The sequence below is a fragment of the Uloborus diversus genome, chromosome 2 (assembly GCF_026930045.1).
Source record: "Uloborus diversus isolate 005 chromosome 2, Udiv.v.3.1, whole genome shotgun sequence".
NCBI lineage: Eukaryota > Metazoa > Arthropoda > Arachnida > Araneae > Uloboridae > Uloborus > Uloborus diversus.
The window spans coordinates 218,030,843-218,057,067 of NC_072732.1; the positions used below are offsets into that span (position 1 = coordinate 218,030,843).

The 26,225-nt window shown below is 35.1% G+C and overlaps 1 protein-coding gene across 1 annotated transcript in view; it reads right to left on the reverse strand.

Annotated features, from left to right (window-relative positions):
* The window catches only part of LOC129217691 (protein Wnt-16-like), a 216,600-nt gene that overhangs the window by 189,845 nt on the left and 530 nt on the right, over positions 1-26,225 (reverse strand). The window lies entirely within an intron of this gene.

Genomic DNA, 26,225 nt, shown 5'->3' on the forward strand with positions numbered 1-26,225 from the left:
GGCACAAGTTCACATAGGGGCACATATGTGTACCAAATTTCGTTCGATTTCATGCGGTAGTTTTTGCTGTAGAGCGGCCACAAAAAACTGGTCACACACAGACGTGACACATATACACACACACATACACACAGACAGACAGACATTTTCCAAAAATAGTCGAAATGGACTTAGCACACCTCAAAACGTTCGAATCCGTCAAAATTCGACATTCGAAAATTTGCACGAATCCAATACTTTCTTCTATATATTAGATATAGAAGAAAGTAAAACGCGTTTTACAGAGATTAATTTTTCCCAATATCGGCAATTTTAGCTTGATTCAATGGTTAACTCTCTAAATACTGCCAATAACGACAAATAACCAATCTAAAAAATAAAAAAAACTCACCAAATTTGTTGCTAAGTTAGTTGTTAAAAGCTTGGTGATATACTGTCAAATGTCCGCCAAATTATAACATCACTTGAGTTTGCATTGAAATTAACTCTGATTTTCACTCAAAAAGGTGCAAAAGACCTCTTTTTGGAACATTCGAATGCAACTAAAAGCGGAGGTGCACAACTAGATCCCACTAGGACTCTTCATACCAAGTCTCAACTTTCTACAGGCATACCGTTTTTGAGTTACGCGAGATACATACGGACGTCACGAGAAAACTCGTGGTAATTCACTCGGGAATCGTCAAAATAGTTATTTACGTTCTTAGGTATATATGCACGTGTGGTTGGGTCGAAAAAACAACTCAACATTCATTCGGGGGTGAGCAAAATGGAAATTAAGGCCTCGATTAATTATTTTTTTGCGAAAACAATACTTCCTTTACAATGTAGAAGGGGGTAACAAGAAGTTCCGTCTAGAACTAAACGAGCCTACTTTCCCATATACCCATACTACTTTCTAGTACCTGATCAATATTCTCAAAAATAGCTAAAATCGCAATTTGTTTCAAACATATTTTTTAAATATTTTAAGCTGATGTCTAGGAATAAAATATTCTTCACTCATCTATATATATAAAAAAAAGCAGCACCTTTTAAACAAAGCAGCTAATACACTTTTTTCCATTAAAAAAATTCTTTAACAGCTTTCAAAACAAAAAAATAATAATTAAAATTAATAAGCTCATTAAAATAAATACATCATATCAAAAAAAAAATCGTTTCTTTTTCCCCTATTACCAAAAAATTTTTTTAAAATGAATTAATGCACTTACCAAAATAAATAAAAACAATAAAATGTCAGCTTAAAGAAATAATTTTCACTGTCCAAAAAAAAAAAAAAAAATCGTCTGCGCATATTTTTATGTAGAAACATGAAAGACTTCGAGTTTATTCGCCGAAAACTGAATACCTAAATTAAAACTTTAGCGTGAAAATAAAAACAAATCATATCATTAATAATTATTTCGCAGTTAAAACCATAGCTGCGGAGTCGGAGTCAATCTCATTTTGGGATAAAGGAGTCGGAGTCGAATATCCAAGAATCAGAGTCAGTCATTTGTCCTTCGTGTATAAATTTTTGCACAAGCTACGAAGTCAGAGTCGAAGTCGGAAAGTCGGAGTCCGATTAATTATCGGGCACAAGAGTCGGAGTCAGGTGCCCCTAAATTCTCGGAGTCGGAGTCTGGAGTTTGGCGTCAAGAGCTGTTTCCAACAAAATTTGTTCGAAGTAAATCCGCCTTCAAGTACGGAATCTACATTGACTTTCAGTTTCCCCGTAGGCGCTAATGTTAAGGGATTTGAACTGTTCAAAATTGAACGGAAAATTGTTCAAATCAAAAAGATATTTTATATACAAGTTTTTCATCAAAAGTTTTTTCCTACAAAGTTTGTTTCAAGCAAATTCGCCTCACAGTTCGGAATTGCCTTGAATTTCCCCGTAATGTTAAGTTTTTTTTTTTTTTTTGAACTGTTCAAAATTGAACAAAAAATAGTTCAAATCAAAAAGTGAACTATGGGAATGGGGTGTCCTCGAAGAGATCTTTCGAACAAAAAAAAGTTTGTTCGAATCAGACTATTCATTCAAAAGTTATTAGGGGGGGGGGGACAGACAGACAGACCGACAGACATTTTTCCCCATCTCAATACCTTACTTTCCAATTTTTAAATTTTCGATATTTATTTAATTATTTTATTTATTTTTGACTTTTTTTTTTTTTTGTTTTTTTGTTTTTTGCGATATTTTAAAGATGCATTAAGCCTTCTTTCATGCTTTTTTCTTCTTTCTCTCACTTTTACTGGGAAAGTAGGCTAAAAACGCAATAATATTGATTCGAAATCGGACTTGAATGCTTTTTCTTTGCTATAAGTGAGTGTCATAAGTATACTCTCTCGAGACTCATAAACACTAAATCAATCAAAGCACAACATCAAAATTTCTCAATTTACAACACACAGTTACGTCGATTTTTCAAAAAAAAGTTAACCAATTTTTCTTTTAAAATTAAAAAATAATAATTTGAAATATTGGTTTCCAAGTGGAATATGATGAGAAAGTTGGAACTGCAACGAATTAATGACACGAAACACCTCCCAGTTTTGTTCATTGCTTTAAAAAGGAAAAATACTTTTTATAATACATATAGGGGCATTCCAAGGTATTTTGGACATTATGTAGAGTCCGTAACGTGACCTTTATTTGCCATAACTTTTTAATTTACCGTTTAATTTGCAAATTATTTTAATTTGAGCTGGTGTGTTGGTAGGAAAGGATCAAAATAAAATAATATGCTAATCAAACAGTAAGTTAAAAAGTTGTGGCAAAAAAGATCACGTTACGGACTCTACATAAATGTCAAAAATACCTTGGAATGCCCCTATAACTATTATTATTATTATTATCAGTATTATTATGATTATTAGTGATGTCAAATGTAAAGCAATTCGCTTTAGAGATATTTTTCGACAAACAAAGTTAACCTGCGATCCTCCGAATGAGCGATATAACGAAGGGTTATAGCAGGGGTGCCCACCCCTAACAGCAAGGGCACACCCCCATAAATATCGCGAAGACCCCCCCCAAAAGCAAGAGCCCGTCAAATGAAAAACACCCCCCCCCTAAATACTTCAATGGCGCAGTCTGCGCCATGACCCCCCTCCCCCCAGGTGGGCACCGATGGTTATAGTATAAATTTAGACTCTTAAATCCAACCAGTAAGCGCAACATCATAGAAGATTAGTATACGTTGTAGCATTTGACCGTTCATTAATATTTTTTGCTGGAAAAATAGAATTAATCCAAACTATCATTTTTACAACGAAATCAATGGTAGGTGAGAGCATCAACCAATCTTTGCCTGTAAATCACTTCGTTTCTCTTCGTAGAACGAGAATCAGACTTGATTGAACATTTAATTTGGCTGATACTTTTTCTAGTAAATTATTTAGGCAAGTAAATCTATTCATTTCATTAAAATGGGAGGGCGTTAACAATTATTTCTAACGACATCATCGATGATGATTTGTGACGTAGCCAATTGGATCATTAAAAAAAATTAACTAAACACTTTCAGAAACGACGTCATTAATGACGCTTAGGGAAAAGCGACCAATTACAGCGGCCATGCTTCCATTGCTCGCAGCAGCGCAAGAGTTGGAAAAATGCGTCCTAGTACAAATCCGTGATGATCGAATTAGAGCATTCAGCTCTGTTCGGACACGCTTTTGAATCATCAAAAGCGAAATATTTAAAAAAGAGAGAAAGATGACGTTGCGCATTATTAGAAAAGTGATAAAAGTAAGCATAAAGCGAGAATGATCGCAATCAGAGACTAGTAACGACCGCATTGTTTACAAGCAGCACAAAGATATGAATGACTGAATTGCATCCATTTATTTTCAGTCAATCATACCACCATCATGGCGCTTCTCTTGGGAAAAGTGCGGAAGCGGTTTTAAAACATTCACGATCCATGATCGTCCCCGCTTTTGTTTCTGCGAATGCCTGAAACAAATATAAAAGCTGAAATTTTGGTGTGAGCTATAAGTTTTACAAATATTTGGCATTATGTGGGTGAGCTCCATGATGATGGGAAAGTACTGAGCAAACTTTCTTCGGGCAATAACCCGAATCCTGGCTGGATAGCTACAGTAACGGCAACAAAATCCTTGTCGATTACCAGCGCACTTCATTGGGAGTACATAATTTAGACAACACGAGTTTCGTTTCGCATAATTGCTATTGTCATAAAAAAAAATTTCACTCAGAGTAGAGGGGCCTTAACTCAGAGTACTATGATTTGTTGAATGATTTGTGACGTAATATGAAAGAAACGAAGTCTCTTTCGGTGTAATATTTTGGTAACTGGGGGTATTATGGAGCTGCCCCGGTCGCTGCGAAATCAACGTAACTTACCCCTTAATTCGGGCTCTGAAGATTGGGTAAAAGTGTAAAATGAAGTGGAGGATCGATTATATTCGAAATTTTATTTAAACAATCGGTATTTTTCATTGCGATGAGAGCAATGGGCTAGTCCTTCCAACATGTTTCAAAGAAACGAATTTCTATCCAAAGTTGGATGATGACTGAAGAAACAGCTTTTCATGAAAACAAATAATAAACAAAATCCGAAAAAGAAAAATGAATCTTTTGTAAACGTAAGCTTTGTAGAATTTCCTGCTGGGGGAGGAGTTGGTAATAAGCCAGATCGTCCTCTTGGGGGGATTCCTTAATAGATAACATACGCAAGAATTATCAGTATGACTTAAAAACGAGAGGGGGGAGCGGCAACCCCCCTAACTGCACTTATGGTTCATAACGATGCCGACTACGGCGACAGCTGGACAACATACGATATGAGGAAAAATCATTTCCAGTCACCAGTTATCATCCATCTGCAACCGATGACTTATCAATACGAAAGCAAACTGTAACCAGTTGCCGACGCATCCGTTACACAATGAAAGATAACATCGTAATGAGGCACAAATTGGCACTGAAAATTGCAGACACGTGTTTCAGAATTCAAAGACCTTTATTCGCTGCGTAGAAATGTAGCTATGCTGGGGAAAAGCGAAACTGAATATTATGGACAGATCCTAAATGTTTCGAATCATCAATTAGATAAGCAGTTATTTACTGTCTACGAAGATATTCAGGAATTAGGAAATTCAAGAAGACACTTAAAAAGGTAATCATTTCAACCTTAAAATCCATTGTAAAAAGAAATAGATAAGCCGATAAGCGAAAGTTAAATTTGAGAAAAGAAAGTATAATAGACGTTGCATCAAGGATCAAACAAGACGTTTCTTACCAACATATGAACGGTTTTGAAGACATATTATAAACCAAGCCATTTTCAATAAATCCATAAAATTCAAGCAAGTCAATCTCTTTTCCTCAAAATGACACATAAAACGTAAAACAGTTGCTATCAAATCCGTTACCAATAACATAGTAGCGGATTAAACAGTAACAGTAAAATATCTTCCAAAACCCCTAGATGTGAATTAATAATACTAAGAAATAAAGCAGAACCACAAAAGATCAACTAACAACTGATATTCAAACTAAAGAAAGCAAGCACTATATTTAGTAAATATATTCAGTTTTTAATTTAAAGTTCATTTACATTATTACGAATCATGTGTATACATCGGAATCATTTTAGAGAATCGCAATTATGTGAATAACTCAAAACTAAAAACATTTCCAACGTGCAATACAACCATAATTTTTAAACGTTCAAAATTTTTTTAAAGTCGTTTAAAAATTCAAGTTTAGTAGCTCCTAAAAAGTGTCTATCAAACAGTTTGAGTGTTCTGCCCTGTGGCTATTATTCAAATTTTCACCTGTTCTACAATTATCATTAGGGTGATCAATTATGTGACTTAAGGTTCACTCTTAAAACCACCATGAAAACAAATCACAAGCAATGATATGTAAAAAAAAACCTAAAAAACTGGGGAACAAGCATCTCAGAAATAAATGCCAAACTTGAGAGAAAAGTGTAAAGGAACTTCTTCCTTCCTTTCCGGAAAATTATTTCGCACTCTTATTCTGTCTTGCGACGAGAAAGAATGCAATGTGTAGAAAGTAGGAATTTTTGAGTTACAACATTTGGCAGTGGAATATGTGATTCAGTAGGCCAAGATTTCCATGGCTCATCTCTGGTGAATCACCGAGTTAAGAAAGGATAGCAAATGAGCGGCGAGATAAGTGGTTGATAAAGAATGAAATTGGCATGCGTATGAGAATCCGACTGTCGCTTTCTCACGGGGGATGGAAAGGGGAGAGGGGCGCGAGAATTTTAGATTCCATTTGGAAATTTATTTTTCTTTCACGAATCAAAGTCTGAGTCGTCGTTATTACGATAGGTTCGTGGAAGAGGGGGCAGTCGAGGTACGATGGAACCGATAAAGAGCGAATTCGGGAAGGGATTCTTCCGAAATCCACCAATCAAGAACCTTCCACGTCCTTCCAACTGTCAAGTGTTGCCGAAAGAGCGGGGGAGTGTAGGCGGCGAAGTTGTTTGATCCTCCGTAATAAATCATCCCATGCGCATTTCTAGATTAAGAAAGTCATCATTCGTGGATGAATTAGTCCAAATGACAAACACATGTAAACAAATCCTTAATATATATTTTTTCAAGATAAATCATTATTTGACTGCATTTCAGTGAGCGTGTGTCCTTGCCCAATGGATAATGGGCATTTAATTGTTGACCGCAGTATATTTTTCTTTCGCTCGGCGCTAAAAGAGACGTAAAGTGTTTAAACCTCCATGAGTATATTATTCCAGAAAATATTAATGCTTAAAAAGAATACATGGATCCAAGTCAAAAAAAAAGGGGAAGGGGGAGAGGGAGCTTTGATTTTTTTGGAAATCTCGCCATGTTGGGAAAAATTATACTCTTAATTCTATCGGACGGGTCGAATCTGCTCTGCTGTCTCGGTTTCTGGCCATTTTGCAGGAGAAGTAAGCAAACGTGCGTTTTGTATAATTTTGCAACTCGGTAGTTTTTTTTTTATCAACACTATTACATCATCTTACAAAGTTATTTGCTAGAAAAATCTAGTACATGACAGACAGTAATATAAGTGGAGGTATATACCAAGGTAGTATAGTACCAAGGAAATTTTACATTATGTGCATTTAATGAAGAAATTAACCCAGCGTGCTAAAACGTTCTACGTGACCCGTTCTAAGCATAGATGTATTAACCTGATGCACGGTAAGATATCGGTTCCCTGGGCAGCAGAGACCACATATTTGACGGGCAAGCGTCCGAAAAGCGCATGAGCACTATTTAGCGCCGTTTGCCCGATAAGCTGCTAACAACTTTGCATCCTTGTTGGCTATGAACCCGTTTACTTCAAGATTTGTGCGTTTAATGTTGGCCAGTGCTTGCCGCTACGGAGTTGTGCATCTAGTTACACTACATCTACGGTTCTCAGAAGACACCAATGGAAAATCAAGTTCCTGCGACTCGTGCGTTATATGTTAAGCTAAAAGCAGATATTTTTAGGGTAACGATTTAGGCAACGATTTGTTGATAAAGAAAAAATAAGATTATTTTCACCTAAATTACATTATTTCCCTTTAGATATAATAAACTACATTCTTGCCTTCGTTAAGATACAAAATTTTATTACCGTCTCTTACAGAAAACTAAGTTAATCAGTTCAAATGTACATTAGATAAACTCTCCTTTAAAGACACTAAAACGTCAAGTATCACTAAAAACACATTACGCCCTTATTAAATAGTATTAGAAAACACAAATAGACCGATAATTGTCTATTCTTAGACATTTAGTCACCTTCTTTTCAGTCGTGTTATTGAATATGTGGCACCTCAGTAACATAAATGAAATAACTTTTTAAAAAATAGCATGTCGGAAAATCAAGATTTCATGCGATACAACTCGTATCTGCTGTTTTCTTAAATACGCATAAAAACATGCATGATTTTGTGTTTACGGTTGGTTTTTGTAATCTAACTTGAAATGATTAGTGGAAAGTTTAAAGTTCGAAAATGTTTCTTATAAATTATGAAATTTGACTAATATGCACTTTTGAATAACTCTTTTATACGCCACTCTGCACTAGTTATGTAAACTAAGAGGGAATTTAAGTAAAAAAAGGGATTAAATTAAGTTTTTTTTTTTTTTTTTTTTTTTAAATTTCTTTCAATTTTTTGAGTTTTGTTGCCGGGGTGTGAGATGTAATAAACATTGGTGCTTAAAACCATAAATTATATTTCCCAACAACTTAAAAGGATCCACTGCTTACCCTCGTAAGTGTAGGAGTTAAATTGGATGCTCACATTTATATGCGAATACCATTTGGAACCTTATTTATTAAAGCCCAGTCGTAATTCAAACTTGTAAAAAATAAATCTGGTTATAAACTGTATATTAAATATCTTTTGATACGCAATCATTTTTCAGTAAAATTAGTTATTGCTTAACTCTCTTTGACCCGAGTTTTATTTTGCTGGTATCCTTTTTTTTCTCCTCTCAGTTCCGAATCTCATCGCCCTTGGGGATGCGATTCCAAATTCGATTTGATATCGTACTCGTTCAGTGTTACGACGAACGTCGTCATGGCGACAAACTAGTTCTTTTTTCTCGAGCGATACTACACAGAAATGGTTTGTGTCATTTGCGTCGTGAGGAGAAGCTTACGCCGACGCTCCAATTGACACTTTTTTTATTCCTCCAAGCGAGGATGTTTACAATCAGTCGAATGTGCTTGTGTGCGATTAACTTGGGCGGGCTAAACTTCATGAAGCAAAACTGTCATCTCTCGGCTTCAATGAACTTTTCCGGCAACCACAAGAAATCTAACTAGACAATCCATAAACGGTCCCTATGATAGGCGGCTGGTGCGCAAAAAAAGGGGGGTTAAAATGGGGGGGGGGGCGCTCCCCCCGAAAGTTTATTTTCTTCCCTCGATTTTTGTGAATTTGAGCTACAGTCATCCCTCGTTTATCGCGGTTAATTCGTTCCAGACTTTACCGCGATAACTGAATTCCCGCGAATTGGTATTCTGTACATATTTTTCTAATTAGAGCGCATAAAACTTACTTACGGCAATTTAAAATAGGTTTTTATCATAGTTAGAGCTCCCTAGACATGAAACAGCACCCTTAGCCTCCATTACATTTGTATATTACTTAATATATTTCACAAAATATAAGAAAATTAGATATGTTAGACGTAATATATCACATTGTTAATTATTGGGAAATAAACTACACACACACACGCAGTTCCTGCACACTACTACTAATCTATGCAAAAACCTCAACTTGTTCGATGATGAATCAATTGCCCGTTAGTGACCCGTTTTTCCTTTACATTCACGTGTACAACTTAAAAAGCTAGTGCATTGTTGAACACCATTTACAGATGTATTTATCCCCTAGTAATAATACAGTGATTTATACTTTCCAGTTAGTGCTTAACGGTTAAAATGAGATTGCGATTCCCTAATTTCTTCGGCGATTTTATACCTCCACTTCCTCAACTAGTACAACTAGTCCCTCAGACCTTACCTAAAAGCTTACATTAATTAAAAGACATATACTTTGTTATTCTTTTGTAGAAAAAAGTTTACACGAGCGCATAAAAAAGGCTAATTACTATATTTGGAAGAAAAAAAAAAAAACTTAGAAAAAACCGCGATGTAGTGAAGCCGCGAAAGTCGAAGCGCGAAGTAGTGAGGGACGACTGTATATGTTTTTGTGTTTTCACATTCTGATTGAGTGACCTCTGAAAAATGTAGAATGAGCACACCTAAAAAACCAGGGCGATTGACCACCGTAGACTCCTCCCTTCCAATTGAAAGTTCCATTCTTATGAAATAGCATGAAAAAAGTCCATTTATTTAGAATTTTTACTTTTTATTTTCGTGAAATAAATCAATCTACCAGAAAAAAGTCATTTTTTCAATCGATCGTTAATTTTTAATTCTGAAAAGTCAGAGGGCAAGGTTTCTTTACTTTTTAGAAGTATAGGGCAATCGCCCCCCTTTCCCCCACTGTACGAGCCGCCAATGTTCCCTATAAAATTCTATCATCAGCCAATGCCTAAAGACACAACTAGTTCTTTCTGAAGACACGAAATTGCTCCAAGTGATTTTCTGAAAACTTTAAAGGTTGAGAAACTAAGATTTTAAGCGCTTTCAAAGATCAAAACGAGAGAGAAAAAAAAAGAATATTAGTGATTTAAGAAATCAAAAACTAAAAGTAAGTCATTTCAAAGATTAAAATGAAGCACTTCTGGAAATGCTCAAGGACCAAGATCAGAAAAGTGAAAAAATGTTAAGCCCCTTCGCTGTTAAAATTCGAAGAAATGCAGAATTTTTAGAACTTTTTAAAATAAAAATTGGAAAAATAAAAGATTTTTAAACGTCAGTTAGGAAGAAATAAACAAATAAACGAAGAAAACGAAAACAATGATTTTCAGTTTCGCTTGATGTTTGACTACAATAAGATTCGCCGTCAAAAACAAAAAAATTTAAGAACTTTTACCTCCCAAAACCCACAGCCTCAATCAATTAAAGGTATTGATTTTAAACCAAAAAGTTAATCGCAATAAAAAATTAATAATTATATGTTCATGAAGTTTTCAGTAAACTAATTGCTAACTAATTATTCAGTGATATTTCTCCATAAAAATAGTTCATAATGGTTTTTAAAAAACCTAGCTGTTACAATCAGTTATTTAATAGTAATGATAGTTAAATAATTAGTTGAAAATAATTCATAAGTCATACTACTTACATACAAAACCGTCGAAAACTAGTATGTTGTGGCCATCACGAAACTTTCTTCTATATTTTTCTTTTTTTTTTTTTTTTTTTCTGATCCCTCCCCATGCTTGATGAGGAAGCAATATTCCCAACAAAACAAAATTTCACATGAAAAAACTTGAACAATGTCTGAATTATTGCAAAAGCAAAGCAAAAAGCGAAAAATGAAAGTTATTTTAAAAACCTTGCTTAAATTAATTACAAAATATTTTATTTATTAACAAACATAAGATGGCAACAGTTAAAAATTTTAAATCATTGAGATAATATTTCCGATCATTTCCATACAATTAAAATCACGAGAAATACGCAGACGACAATCTATTACGATTTATCTTTCTTATTGTTGCATTAATAAAGCTATTTTTATTCGCAAAAAAAAATAAATAAATCAACACCTCTTGGAGCGAGCGTCCAAATTGAACCAAAGCCTGTTTACATATGGATTCACATATATTCCAAATTTCAACCAGAACGCAGCATTACTTCTTGAGATAGGGCACTCACAATGGAAAAAAAGAACGGGTGATTGCGCTACCCCCTTTTTAGCTGTTGACACCAAAATAAAATCAGCTCTTATACCCACTAAGGGCTACTTGCCGATAAATTTTTCTTTCATTCCGTTCATTATTTCTTGAGATACAGCAGTCACAATTGACGACAAAAAACGTTCTATAGCTCAACCCCCGTTTGAGTTATTGACACCAAAATTGAATCAGCACCTGTTCCTGTTAATGGCAACATATGGACCAAATTTTGTTTGATTCCGCCAGTTACTTCCTGAGGAATAGCAAGCACGCGTAACTCAAAAAACGTCCCATTGCTCCACCCCCCTTGGAGGAATTCGCGCCAAAAACCAATGGGCACAAGTTCACATAGGGGCACATATGTGTACCAAATTTCGTTCGATTTCATGCGGTAGTTTTTGCTGTAGAGCGGCCACAAAAAACTGGTCACACACAGACGTGACACACACACACACACAGACAGACAGACATTTTCCAAAAATAGTCGAAATGGACTCAGCACACCTCAAAACGTTCGAATCCGTCAAAATTCGAAATTCGAAAATTTGCACGAATCCAATACTTTCTTCTATATATTAGATATAGAAAGTTAAAAAATATATATATATACATATATATATATATATATATATATATATATATATATATATATATATATATATATATATATATATATATATATATATATATATATAATAAATTAAAAAACTTAAACGAACTTAAATTTGAAACTAAAATAGTACGGCTATACAAAAATTCATAATGCATGAAAGAAAACGATCTTGAAAAAGTAAGAAAAAAAAGAAAGAAAATAACAGTGGAAACGAGAGGAGCAATGAATAGAGGGGATAAAATTATAGTTAAGTCTCCAGGTTGGCGTCCATATACTACACTTACACACATACATACACGCACGTACACACACAGACAAACACATACATACGACTATACACACAAACACACACTCAAACACATACACAGACACCTACACACACCTACCCACACACTCATGCCTGCACACAGACACAAACACATATGCTACACACACATACACATCCCCCCCCCCACACAAACACTCATACACACAACTACCCACACACTCATGCCTGCCACGCAGACACAAACACACATGCCTACACACATACACATACCCCCTACACACAAACGCATATACCCCCCCCCCACACACACAAAAACGCCTACATACACACACTCGTGATTGCGAAAAACTAATTTGAATTCAAGATGTCAAAATTCAAATTAATTTTATTATTATTTTTTTGTTTCTTTTTATGTTTCTAAAAACTTTTAAATGGATTTTTCCAAATTGCGCTTTTGTTGATGGTCCACTTTGCACAATGGGAAAATTTATATTCTTTCATAACAGGAATCATTTCAATAAGTTTGAAAAAAGGAAAAAAAAAACTTTCTAACATGAAATTAAAACCTATTCCAGAAAAAAAAACTTGGTTAACCGTACCGAGTGTCAGAAAGAGAGCCGTCTTTACAAGCGATGAATTCCCCCAGCAGCCGATTTTATTTCCCCGTTTCCCCGCTACTCATCGTTTGATTAGCTTCGTCTTTTTTGATGGTGTTCGGATATCTTACCTACTCCTCTGATTTCAATTGTTCGCGCCATTCTCCCCTCGGTCCTTCCCACTTTCCACCTTCGAAATTGGTTCTCAAAATTTCTTTTTCAATTTATTTCGTCTTAGAACTCATAGGGTGATTCAATCTTTTTTTTTTTCTTTTCGTTTGTTTACTCAGTGAGGTGAAATCTTAATTTTTAAAATTGCACTAGAACATTCTAGATTATCAAATAGAATTATGAAACAACATCCAAAACCAATTCAATTACAATACCGTAGGATCCAATTGAACCTGACTCGAACTTGCGTTCTCAATATATCGATAGAAAACTTACTTCATAAATCTAAAAATGCATGATATTTTGTCTTATAATGAAATTATATGTACGCCATTTTGCATTTAGCATGTCTCGAAAACTATTTAATTGATTTTAAGTGAAAACTAATAAAGCAAATACTTTTAAACAAAGTGCAAGGGGAATGATTTTTTCGAAAATGCGAATTGATTCTTTTTTTATTCGAATTTTAAAAATAATTTTAATTTGAGGAAATTTACACATTCTCTGTCCTTTCCTGTTCTCTATCGCATTTTTAAGTTTAGTTAAGTGCAATAAACGTACGAGGTTATTCTTACTGAAATCATGAAACAATGTTAAGTAAAATTCATCATGTTATCCGCCCTCTTTGAAATGTTAACCTTTTAAATTGTTCAAAAAATGAACCAAACGACAAAAAAGATCCAGCATCCGGCCTTAGGCATTCATTTGAATTTTGAGGTCTTGAATTCAAATTATGTTTTCATCAATCACGAACCCACCACCCAATTGAACACTACTCGTCGGGTGATCTGTTTGCACTAGAATTACTAGAACTAGGTAGAATAAAAACGAAGAAGAAATTTGCACTCGTTAATTTTCACTCGTGATTTTTCAGATTAGGTAATACAAGGCATAACCATTAAAAAAGGTAATTAAGAAGCGGCAAAAAAAGTTACAGTTATCATGGCCAATTATATATGTAATATGTTTTTCTCGAAAAAGAAAAAAAAAAAAAAAAACGCGATTTTGCATTTAAAAAAAATCCGCTTTTAATGCAAAATCTGTTTGAGTTTATCCTTGAACTAATGATTTGTAACCATAACGACAAAAAATAGTCACTCCAAGGAAACATTAAAACAACGAATTAGACTCATTCTCGTCGTCATAATAATCTGAACGAGCTGATGTGTGCATCACATGACTTCCTTTTACTCCAATTTAATGTCATTTTCTCATTATTGGCAGTTTTAATGTGATTCAATAGTTTACTCTCTAAATATCACCAACAGTGGCCAAATTGAAACCAGATTAATTTTTTTTTAATCGCCAAATTTGTCGCCAAGTTGGCGAAAAAACTTGGCGACCAAAAAAATGGCGATATATCGCCAAGTGTTCGCCAAATTATAACACCACTTGAGTTTACATCGAAATTAACAATGATTTCCCCCCAAAAAGGAGCAAATGACCCCCTTTGGAGCATCCGAATGCAACTAAAAAGGGAAGTGCACAACTAGACCCCACTAGGAGTCTAAGTACTAAATTTCAACTTCTAGGACGTTCCGTTCTTGAGTTATGCGACATACATACACACATACGCACATACATACGTACATACAGACGTCACGAGAAATCTCGTTGTAATTAACTCGGGAATAGTCAAAATGGATATTTCGGGTGTCTGTACGTTCCTAGGCATATATCCTCGTGTGGTGTGGTCGGGTTGAAAAATAAACTCATTATTCATTCGGGGGTGAGCAAAATGGAAATTAAGGCCGATTTTTGAGTGAAATTTTTTTCGCGAATACACTTCCTTTTTTGTAAAAGGAAGTAAAAATCAGAGGAACATAAAAAAAAACCGGCCAAGTAAGATTAAATATTAATTTGTCATTACGCAAAAAAAAAAAAAAAAGAGCCTGCGAATACAGTCAAGACTAGCAATCTAATAGCCAAAGGTGGCATTTAAAAAAAAGTGTGTGTGTGGGGGGGGGGGGGTTCTATTTTACCAGTTCTTTAATCCGATTTACATATTATTTCTGAATGCACACAATGTTTTTTTCTTTTCTATCTCATTATAATTTCATATGTGGTTTCAAATGAAAACGATATTCTTCGATCGAGGGCTAACATCTCACTGGCTAAGCATAGAGTGAATGAACTACGTAAGCATCAATTAGAATTGAGGCAGTGAGAAGCAAAGGGTATAAGTAGATATTTTCAAGTTTTGAGCAAAACGCCTTTAAAGTTGCGGAGCTCGGTAGGCTTTCATTGAAATTTTTTTTAATCAAAATCATGCTGTATAGCAGCACCTACCATTTGTAATGGTTATCTTCAAATTTTTAATTTTATCACTCTTACATCCCTTTCCTTCTCACTGCCTCAATTGAGGCAGTGAAAAGCAAAGGGATGCAAGTGGACATTTTCAAGTTTTGAGCAAAACGCGATTAAAGATTAGCTCCTAGATAGGCATCCATTGAAATTATTTTCTAAATCATGCTGTATAGCAACAACTACCAGGGCTACTAGTACCATCTCTTGCCCCCAAGACAGTGGATAGGTTCACCTACCATGTGTACTGGTTATTCGCAACTCCAGCGCTCGAATACGCTACCTTGCGGTAATTGACAATACTGAAGAAAAAGGTAAAACATTCCATTCCACGTGTTTTCTTTGGGGTAAATTACAGGCTTCAGACGGTTTATGGTGTAATGTAATTTCAGAAGAATTGAAAAGAAAGCTTCTCCCAAATATGACGAAAAATGACTGTCATTCACTAAGCGTCAAAGCAAGTTATAAGTTACGGCGTGTGTTTGTTTTACCTTTTTCATCCGCCATTAGACAGTGGCTGCAGTGCCCCCTATTGGAGTTTATTGGAGTTGCGAATCGCCAAATTTTTAACTTTGCCACTTACATCTCTTTGCTTCTCACTGCCTCAATTGACTTGGTGCTTTGTGCTCTCTCTGTCTCTATCTCCCCCTTATATCTCTCCATCATTGAAGCAAAAAATAAATAAAAAAATAAATAAAATAAAACAATATACCTCCATTAGGAGCTCGGAAGGTATTTAAAATTGTGCTTGAAGCGTCCGGGTACTACACAAGAAACGTTAACCGACAAGTAATTGCATTACAATCCAAACCGAAAAATACGTTATGACATCCATAAATGAAAATGGAAGCGAGCAAACTGAACTCGAATGAATCAATGTCAGTACCGAACCGATTTTGCTTCCTTCTGGGAACACTGCAGACCGCGAAATTTAATTTCTTTCTAACCCGGGGGAAGTGGAAGCCGTCCCTCGTAAATATCTCTCATCCCCCTCAAACTTTTTCAAATTGCGACAGAGACGAGAATATGGACCTCCGTTTCGAGGAGACATCATTTAAAAACGTGTGTTTTGTCATTTTGAAATCTCCTTTATCTGTGACACTGCCAGAAGGCGTCGTTTTTTTTTTCTGCCTCGAGAAGAGGCGTTTTGAGAGGAGAATTTATTCCGAACACAATGAAGTAGAGGGAGGGTACGTCTTGTTTTCTCTATTCTTCGTATTTTTGCACGAATTGAAGCGAAACTTGTAGCAAAAGCAGGACCGCAGAGAGCCGAGGAGGGCCCCTAGTCAGTTATGTCGCTACGCCCCCCCCCCAAAGAAAAAATAAAAAAGGGGGAAAAGGGAATAAAGGGGAGAAAAGAAGAATAAAGGGGGAAAAGGAAAAAAAGAAGAAAAAATCAAAACTGATTACTAGAAAACAACTAAATTCATTTTAAGTGCCACAACAGTAAATACCAAAAGAGTCAATTTTACTTAATCTTTACGTTCGGAGTCCCCTCCCCCCTTTTCTTTCTTCCTTTCTTTTTTTCTTTGTGTCAGTGTCGCCGCCCCCTCCCCCCCCCCAGACCCGGGACCCCAGTTTCCGACTAGGCTGACATGGCCTCTCGTCGGGTCTGAGCAAAAGGCAATGCATTTAACACCGGATGAATTTCAGGTACGTATACTATTTTCTAAGAGAAAAAGAGCATTATATTTTTCTGAACTAATTTTGAAGCGTAAGCACAGCGGTTGAATTTCATCCATTTTGTGAAAATTCACATACAATTGGAAAAAGGAAGTTGCTCAGCTCTAGTAGCTCCCATACAAATTTACAAATTAAACTCTGGTGAATTATTGTCATGATAGAGAGAAAAGCGGTTTGCTTTTCTCTCTAAGCTAACATAACTCCTAAAAGCGACATAACTGACTAACTTTTCTAAAAAGACAACAGTACCTCAACAGAATACACTGTACTACTGGAAACTACTTTCGGGGAGACTTCCATTATTTGTGCCTTGTCCCCCTCCAATTTCCCTAAAAAATAATTTACGTCACCATTTACCATAACGTCACGGTTCCATTTCAATCGGCATAATGTCTCATTGGCAGTTTCATTTTTGAACTTAATGTCAATTTTGCAATTGCGAAACAAAAAAAAAAGAGAGAGAGAGAGAGAGAGAGAGAGTGAGAGACGAACAAAAGATATTTTAAGTTTTAATTTCCGCCTAAAACCTTGCTTGTTCATATAGAGAATGGTTAATAATAAATAGCACAAGCATAGCAAAAATAAATTTAAATAAAAAATGTATGAACTTTGGTTGCAACCTAAACGGCATATCATCTTAATAGGCTTGACTGAAGGAGCCGAGCACAAAGGCACATAGTCACAGCATGAAACTATACGGTAGTGTAAGGACTAAAAACCATCTAAATAAGAAGCAGTTGAAAGAGCATAATAAAACATGTTCCGGACGTATAAATTATTTGCCATTGTCTTCCCGGCATCAAAATATAAGCTGTTAAAGTCCACAAAAATTTCTAAAAATGTCGCAAAATCGAGCGAATTTCGGAGAGAAATGGAAGACATCTTTCACGCGCTTTGAGGAATGGATTTCCTGCCACATTCGGATGGTGAAGCCGCGTGGTAACTTTCATTTCTCGCCAAGTCTTTAAATTTGGCGACTTTAACCTTTCGACAGAGTTTCAAGACCTTATATCTTGACAACGGGGAGACGAGAGCAAATAATTGATGCGTCAAAAGTAAAAAAATATTTACAAGATTACACAAATCGTTCCCTGGTAAGGATCTTTGAGGCGATTGAAACGTAAAATGGAATCATATCCACTAGAAATTCGAACCCTGACTTCTCTCGACTGCACCAAATACGAGACTGGCTGGCTCAGAAAATATGAGTTTCTAAAAAATAAAACTAGTATGTTGTGGCCATCACGAAACTTTCTTCTATATTTTTCTTTTTTTGAGCAATCACGATTGCTTATTGCTTTCATTTGACCGTTTTTGACGTTCCTTTGATTTTTCCCACCGCCACCCTCTGCACCATCACCGTGGACAGGCGGGCTCCTCACGATGCAGCACCTATAGCGAAAGCCGTCTTCAGGTTGCATCCATGTCCTACACACACGCGCATACATACACAACTACACACACACACACATACACACATACATCTACACACACATACACCTACCCATACTTACACAAACACACACGCATACATACACACACATACACACAACTACCCACACATTCCTGCCTGCACACAGACACAAACACAAATGCCTACACACATACACATACCCCCCACACACACATACACATACTCCCCCACACTTATGCCAGCACACAGACACAAACACACATACCCGTACACACAAACACCCCCCCCCCCACACACACACACAAACACACATGCCTACATACACACACTCGTGATTGCGAAAAACATAATTTGAATTCAAGATGTCAAAATTCAAATTAATTTTTTTTTATTTTTTTCTGATCCCTCCCCATGCTTGACGAGGAAGCAATATTCCCAACAAAAACAAAATTACACATGCAAAAACTTGACGACTATCCCAATGTCTGAATTATTGCAAAAGCAAAGCAAAGAGCGAAAATTGAAAGTTTTTTTAAAAGCCTTGCTTGAATTAATTACAAATATTTTATTTGTTAACAAACATAAGATGGCAACAGTTAAAATTTTAAATCATTGAGATAATATTTCCGATCATTTCCATACAATTAAAATCACGAGAAATACGCAGACGACAATCTATTACGATTTATCTTTCTTATTGTTGCATTAATAAAAATATTTTTATTCGCAAAAAAAAAAAAAAAATCAACACCTCTTGGAGCGATCGGCGTCAAAATTGAACCAAAGCCTGTTTACACATGGATTCACATATATTCCAAATTTCAACCAGAACGTAGCATTACTTCTTGAGATAGGACACTCAAAATGGAAAAAAAGAACGGGTGATTGCGCTACCCCCTTTTTAGCTGTTGACACAAAAATAAAATCAGTTCTTATACCCACTAAGGGCTACTTGCCGATAAATTTTTCTTTCATTCCGTTCATTATTTCTTGAGATACAGCAGTCACAATTGACGACAAAAAACGTTCTATAGCTCAACCCCCGTTTGAGTTATTGACACCAAAATTGAATCAGCACCTGTTCCTGTTAATACCAACATATGGACCAAATTTTGTTTGATTCCGCCAGTTACTTCCTGAGTAATAGCAAGCACGCGTAACTCGAAAAACGTCCCATTGCTCCACCCCCCTTGGAGGAATTCGCGCCAAAAACTAATGGGCACAAGTTCACATAGGGGCACATATGTGTACCGAATTTCGTTCGATTTCATGCGGTAGTTTTTGTTGTAGAGCGGCCACAAAAAACTGGTCACACACAGACGTGACACACATACACACATACACACACACATACACACAGACAGACAGACATTTTCCAAAAATGGTCGAAATGGACTCAGCACACCTCAAAACGTTCGAATCCGTCAAAATTCGAAATTCGAAAATTTGCACGAATCCAATACTTTCTTCTATATATTAGATATAGAAGAAAGTAATAAAGCAAGGAAAGCCAGGAAAACTTACTTTCATATTTATTTAGGAAATCATACATTATTTTTCGGGTTTTTCCTTCTCTATAAGTGATTCGTAAAGAGCTACGTTTCATCACTACATCCTAAACGAAATTTGAATGGTAAGTTTAAAAATTTTCTTTTCTCGTCAAGTTTTCCCCCCTATGATAAAAATATTTTTTATTTTTGAAGATGGGATAGCTAGAGTACGTTAGAGGTTTTTCTACAGTTTTATGCTAATAGATGCTACAACACTAAATTTGATTTGGGCAGTTAAAATTGTGGATCAAAATTTACCTGAATGGCTGTAATCACATAAAATCAGTTTACCGATCAAGTATTTGAGTAAATTTACTATAAAGTTCTTAATAATTGCTCCTTTTAAACACTTTCTTTGCTTAAAAAGGTTTTTAAAGAAAAACCACGCAGAATTTCGGGGGTGGGGTGCCTTTTATCATCCTTATATGCACCCATGGATTCAAATCGTCCTTTTCAAAAGGCATTGAAATAAACAAATTTGGTGCAAACAACAAACGTTTGTAGCGTGAAAATCAAAAAAAGTGTTTAGGAAAAAATAGCAGTTTCTAGCATTTTTCAGACGAAAAATCAGTAAGGTTGGATTTTTCAGAACGCATTTTTTCTATCAAATTCCTGAAATTCATAGACATCTCCCCCCCCCCCCCCACACTCTTTTCCTTAACTATACTTTTGTTTCAGCTCCATAAATAGACAACAGACAGATATGCAAAATTTAAATATAGATAAAGTAATTGATAAAACCGGAGACAACGAACGATTCACAAAAAAGTAAAACAAGCATGTATAGATAACTATGCAAATTGATCGATATCAATAATTGATACAAAAATAGATAAATCGTGAAAACGTGTTGGTATTCCAAAAATGACTTGCCAAAGTCAGCGGCGACAGTGCAATAGAAGACCTAAAGCCTTAAAGTTGCGGTTACCAAAAGTGTTTCTGAATCACAAGAAGTCTTTTTGGAATCAAGATTTTCCCACGGTCGATGCCCTTCCCTGAGACAATTTATAATTAACAGAAAAAATATTTACTAATAATAAAGCTGAATGTCCCTCTGTCTGTCCGGATGTATGTCAGGATCTCTGTGACGCGCATAGCGCCTAGACCGTTCGGCCGATTTTCATGAAATTCGGCACAAAGTTAGTTTGTAGCGTGGGGGGTGTGCACCTCGAAGCGAGTTTTCAAAAACTCAATGTGGTTCTTTTTCTAATCGAATATTAAGAACAAAATTTTCATAAGATGGACGAGTAAATTACGAAATTATCATAACGTGGAACCGTAACATGGGCACAAGCCAATTGGCGAGAAAATTCATCATACATCATTTGTAAATATACAGGCGAACCAAAAGATCTTTCAATTTTTCTATTACGGGCAAAGCCGTGCGGGTACCACTAGTAAATAAATAAAACTCATACACATGCATTACATAATCCCTTATTTTGTACTGAAAGGGCACCGCGAAATGATGCAAATGAGCAAATGTTTCACTATTGGTAAATCTAGTTATATATGAAGTCGATGGGAAATTTCGTGGGGGACTCTTGTGAAGATTTCACTGCTTCTTTGGGAATCGCTTCCTCGGTGGGATCCGGAGGAAAGAAATCATATCATCATACAAATGCAAAGTTAAATACTTTTCGATTTTTTTATTAATGCAATACTTGTTCAAGTACTATTCTAAAAATATTTCAATTTACGTAGGTGAAATAAAAATCGTACGGTGAAACGTTTTTATTTGGGACTTATAATCAGGGTTGCCAGACGTCACGGATTTCAAGGGACAGTCCCGTATTTTGAAAAATTGTCCCGCGTCCCGGGGAACTTCCACACGGGACGGCTTAGGTCCCGTATTCTAGCTAATAACAATATTTATAATACGAGACAGTGTTTTAAGGCAAAAAAAAAAAAAAAAAAAAAAAATTTAAGTGAAACGAAAAATTTGACTGAAGTAATTAGTACCTGTTCCTATCAACGTCGATCTGTACACTGAACTTCGTTCTATTGCTTGATTTATTCTTTGAGTTAGAGTTTCTTCAAATGTGTACTCACAAATAAACATACTGAGAGGAATCTTTCGAAAGCTATTGAAACATGATTGTTTATCACCCCTTAAAAATAAGAAGCCTGTTCCGTATTTACTGTTCGTAAATCCGGCAACCCAATGTTCGTTATAGACGGTCTTTATAATATTCAAGAATTTGAATTAACATTTTAAGTCATTTTACTAAACATAATATAATAAAATGGTTTTACCGAAAAGACTCCTCTCATCGTGTTTTCATATCATTTTTTGAAATCCTAGATATTTTTCAAAGAAACGGTTTTTTCAGCAATTCTCTTTTGTGACTTTTCAATTTTGGAATAGAAAGCGAATCGCTCCACATTTTACAGCACAAATCTCTTTTTGGACCAATGTAAAACTATTTTCTTTTTTAGTTTACGAATTAAAAAACCATGAATATTTAACAATTTTAAAGTATTAGAATTGTACCCGACATTTAAAATAATCAGAAGTTTTCAAAATAGCAAAGCAAACATTGTTAATGCTGTAAATAATCAAACGATGAAAGAAGAATGAGATTGAAACTTAAAAAAAGCGTTGCCACTTTGCTGTGAAATGGTATTAGGAAAAGAAAAATAGACGAACTTTTGATTAACGCAATGTTAATGAATGGTATTTAGTTTCATTCGATAAAAATATTTTGCACCCCCAACTCAAATAAATTTAATGAAAACACTGCTAAAACAAAGAAAAAGGACTTTAGTTCAAATGTGACAAGAAAACTAAAAGTTATCAGTTTTTTCCTAATTTTCACACGAGTTACAGCGAGGTAAATTTAACGGGATACTTAGTGTGTTGGAGAAATACATTCTTAGAAAAACAGGGGGGAATTTTTAAGACTGTCTCTTTGTTCGCAAAGTAAAAATTGCGCGGCTTCAGAACTTATAAACAGCAAGTATATTTAACCCTTAGTAGCCTGATTTACGAAAGTGATTTATTTTTAATATTACTGTGTTTGCTTGAGGGTCTAGATGAAGGGAAAAATAGCTAAAAAAAATCACAATATTTATTTTACAATATTTACAATACACAATATTTTGTATTCAACAAAACTTTTAGTAAAATGTGTTTACTTGTTCACTTTGCCGCGCGAGTAATATGTCATAGATAAAATAAAACAATAATGACATTTGATTTTTTTTAATTTCGTTGGAAAGAATATTATACAACAGTAAAATCAGGGCTGCGGAGTCGGAAGGAAATGGCCGACTCGACCCCTGACCTGACTCCTGGATTTTGAAACGCCCGACTCCGACTCCACTCCGACTCCGGATTTTTTTTAAATTTTTTAATTGTATTTTTTAAACTCCCTCTCTCTATTCAAGGGAAGGGGGAAAACCTCTTAACAGAGATTGAAATATTAATTCCTTTTTATGAAAATTTAGCATTTTGTTTTTTATTGTAAACCCAAGACGTCATACAACGTTAGAAATTCAATTTAAAAATCAAACTTTCCAATAGTTACGAGTTAAAAAGTGAGATGACTTAAAAATCCCTTTTAAAAATTTTGAAAATGATTATCTGTAATTTGCCCCCCTTTAATGTTTAACAAATATATATTGATCAAATCGTGTGCTTTCAATTTTTGAAAGCTGTAACTTGAGAGAAAAAAAACTTTTTTTCTAAATCCAAGTTCTTGAGAGGGAGTGGTTTGCCCCTGGTGACATCCATCTAGTAGATGACACCCAAAGTTAATTTCAGAGTTTATAAAAAATATAAATACTTTAATTCTGAAAATTTTCACGAATATATTTTAAATTATATTTCATCAATAAAATTTCAACGAAAATAGGGCACATATGCGTCAGGAGCTAATTTTACACAAAACGCGGCGGTATACAAATTTGTACGAATAGCTTTTACTATACCTATATTTCTTCTTCGCTAAATTTTTAGTTTAAATTTTATTGGCTGCTTTAGAATTAACCTAAATATGAAGATTTTAAGATTAACTGCAATTCTTGAGTGTTGTAATCAAGAAATTTTTACACTTATTTTGTTCCATACTTTTTAGTGAGAACCAAGCTTACAGAAATAGTCTTAATAAAGAAAAAAAACATTAGATTATTTCATCGAATCTTTTAGATTCGTGCTTTCGAGCCAGAACTTCTTTGAATTTGCCGATCACACTTAAACGTTTCAACCTTAGCTACAGGCGTCGACTTACTAATTTGTTACGTTTCTTTTACTATTTTAAACTGAGATAGAACAAAACACTATATTTCTATTTTTATTTGAAAGTGATTACTTGAAAATGTTATTCAACAAAACCGTTTGCTGACAGTTGCTATTAGTTAAGTTAAAAAGCAAGCAAACTAGGGGACGGCTACAGAAAGTTCGGTAAGCATTCAAGCTAGCTGATTGCCATAATGGCAGTTATTTTCTCATTAGTATCTTTTTATACATGTAATCGAACCAATTGGTAATCAATTTTTAAAAAATGCAAGGAGAGTCAGTGAAAAGGAAAGAAAAAAAGAAGCCCGGAGTCGGAGTCGGAGTCGGCATGTTTTCCAACGACTCCGACTCCGACTCCTTTATTCCAAAATCAGTCCGACTCCGACTCTTCCGACCGACTCCACAGCCCTGAGTAAAATACGTACAGCCAACCTATAAAAAAAAACTAATAGTAATGTGAACATTCGGTTTAAAAGATTGGTATCAAAAAAAGATTGGTATCAAAATTGAAACTCTAGGTTATTAAGGGTTAACCAGTCTTTTAAATGTGTCGTCCGTCGTTGAGAATAGCGTAATCTTTTAAATAGATCAAGAGTACCACGCCCCTCCTCCCTACTCCACAACGACAACTTTAAATGTCACTACCTAACAAACGTGCATGAACATGAAATCTTTGAGATGAATGATTTATGACTTGGTGGTTTTTCTCAAAACGTAAGCAAAGAAAATCATAAGTCGAATTTTATCTACTTTTAAATCAATCAACAAATCATAACGTCAGAGGAGTCATTAAACTTATTTTTCTGAGGTTAGAGACAGGGGGTCAAAAAAAAAAAAAAAAAAAAATTCAAGAAACAACGCAAGCAATGCATCGAAAATAACAAGTGTTAGGTACTTTACAAAAGACAAACATGAAAAAGCTTCATTCAGCGAATATATATTTTTTGCATAAAAGTCATTACATAAAGTCTACATTTTCTCAACTGTATCTTACATTTTATTTTACCCAACGCAGTTTTCTCGTATGTATAAATTTCCATAAATATTTCCGTACTGTAACACTTACATTTGTTGGTGGTTCTATACTTGCACATTTCCAATAGTTGATGCTATATATAGCACAATTTCTTACACACTTAATACCGTATTGCTGATTTCCTTATATGTAAGTTCATATTTCGTCACATTTTACACTACGGTAGTCCTGAAATTTCGACAGTGGCCAATACTTTTTTTCAATTTTGACTAAGGCCACGGAAAGTATCCCCCGTTTTCACACCTTTGTATGACTCAAGAAATTTTACATAGCATACTGACAATTTTTCCAAACTCGGTTTTGCGAAGAGTTGCAAGAAACCGAGTTTGTCGTAAATGAATAAATAAATAAATCTTGACAAACAAAATCATCTATTTTACACAGGCAGTTCCAGTGGTAGGTTTATCATGTTGCAATTCCGAGAGCCCCCAAGGGTCCCGGAGGGAATCCAAAAAAATGTATAAAAATATTTTACATAATTATGTTCTTCTTTACCCCCCCCCCCCCCGCTCCCAAACCTCTGAATCCATCACTATCCATTTGATGTCAAGATCATATTAGGTATTTTGAAATTTGAGAACACACAGAGTCGGATTTAAGTATATTGCAGATACCTTAATCCCCCATCCCTTTTTTTTTTTTTGCTCAACTCCCTGGGCCATTCCACCGTCACGTGCGGGACAAAAATACGCTTAAATTTCATTAACATTTCGTCGTATCTCTTAATGTTTTAATGAAACAGTGGTAAACAATTTCTTAAATCTTTACATTTGATACAAAGCTACTCCTGACACAATTATATTTTCATTAAACAATTTTGTAATTTAAAATAAGATTTATATACATGCGTCACGTGCGGGACATCCAAAGTCAACCTCTGCTTATGGAATAAGCTAATATTTTTTGCTCCATTAATACAGCAATGACGAAGTAAATTGTAGATTTTGAAAGCTATGGTTCCAACGTACATGAAACATGTCTCATAAGTTAAGAAATAATTATTTAAACCATTGGAAAAAAAATATGTATATGGCCATTCCATTGAAAATGGTCATTTTGTCCCA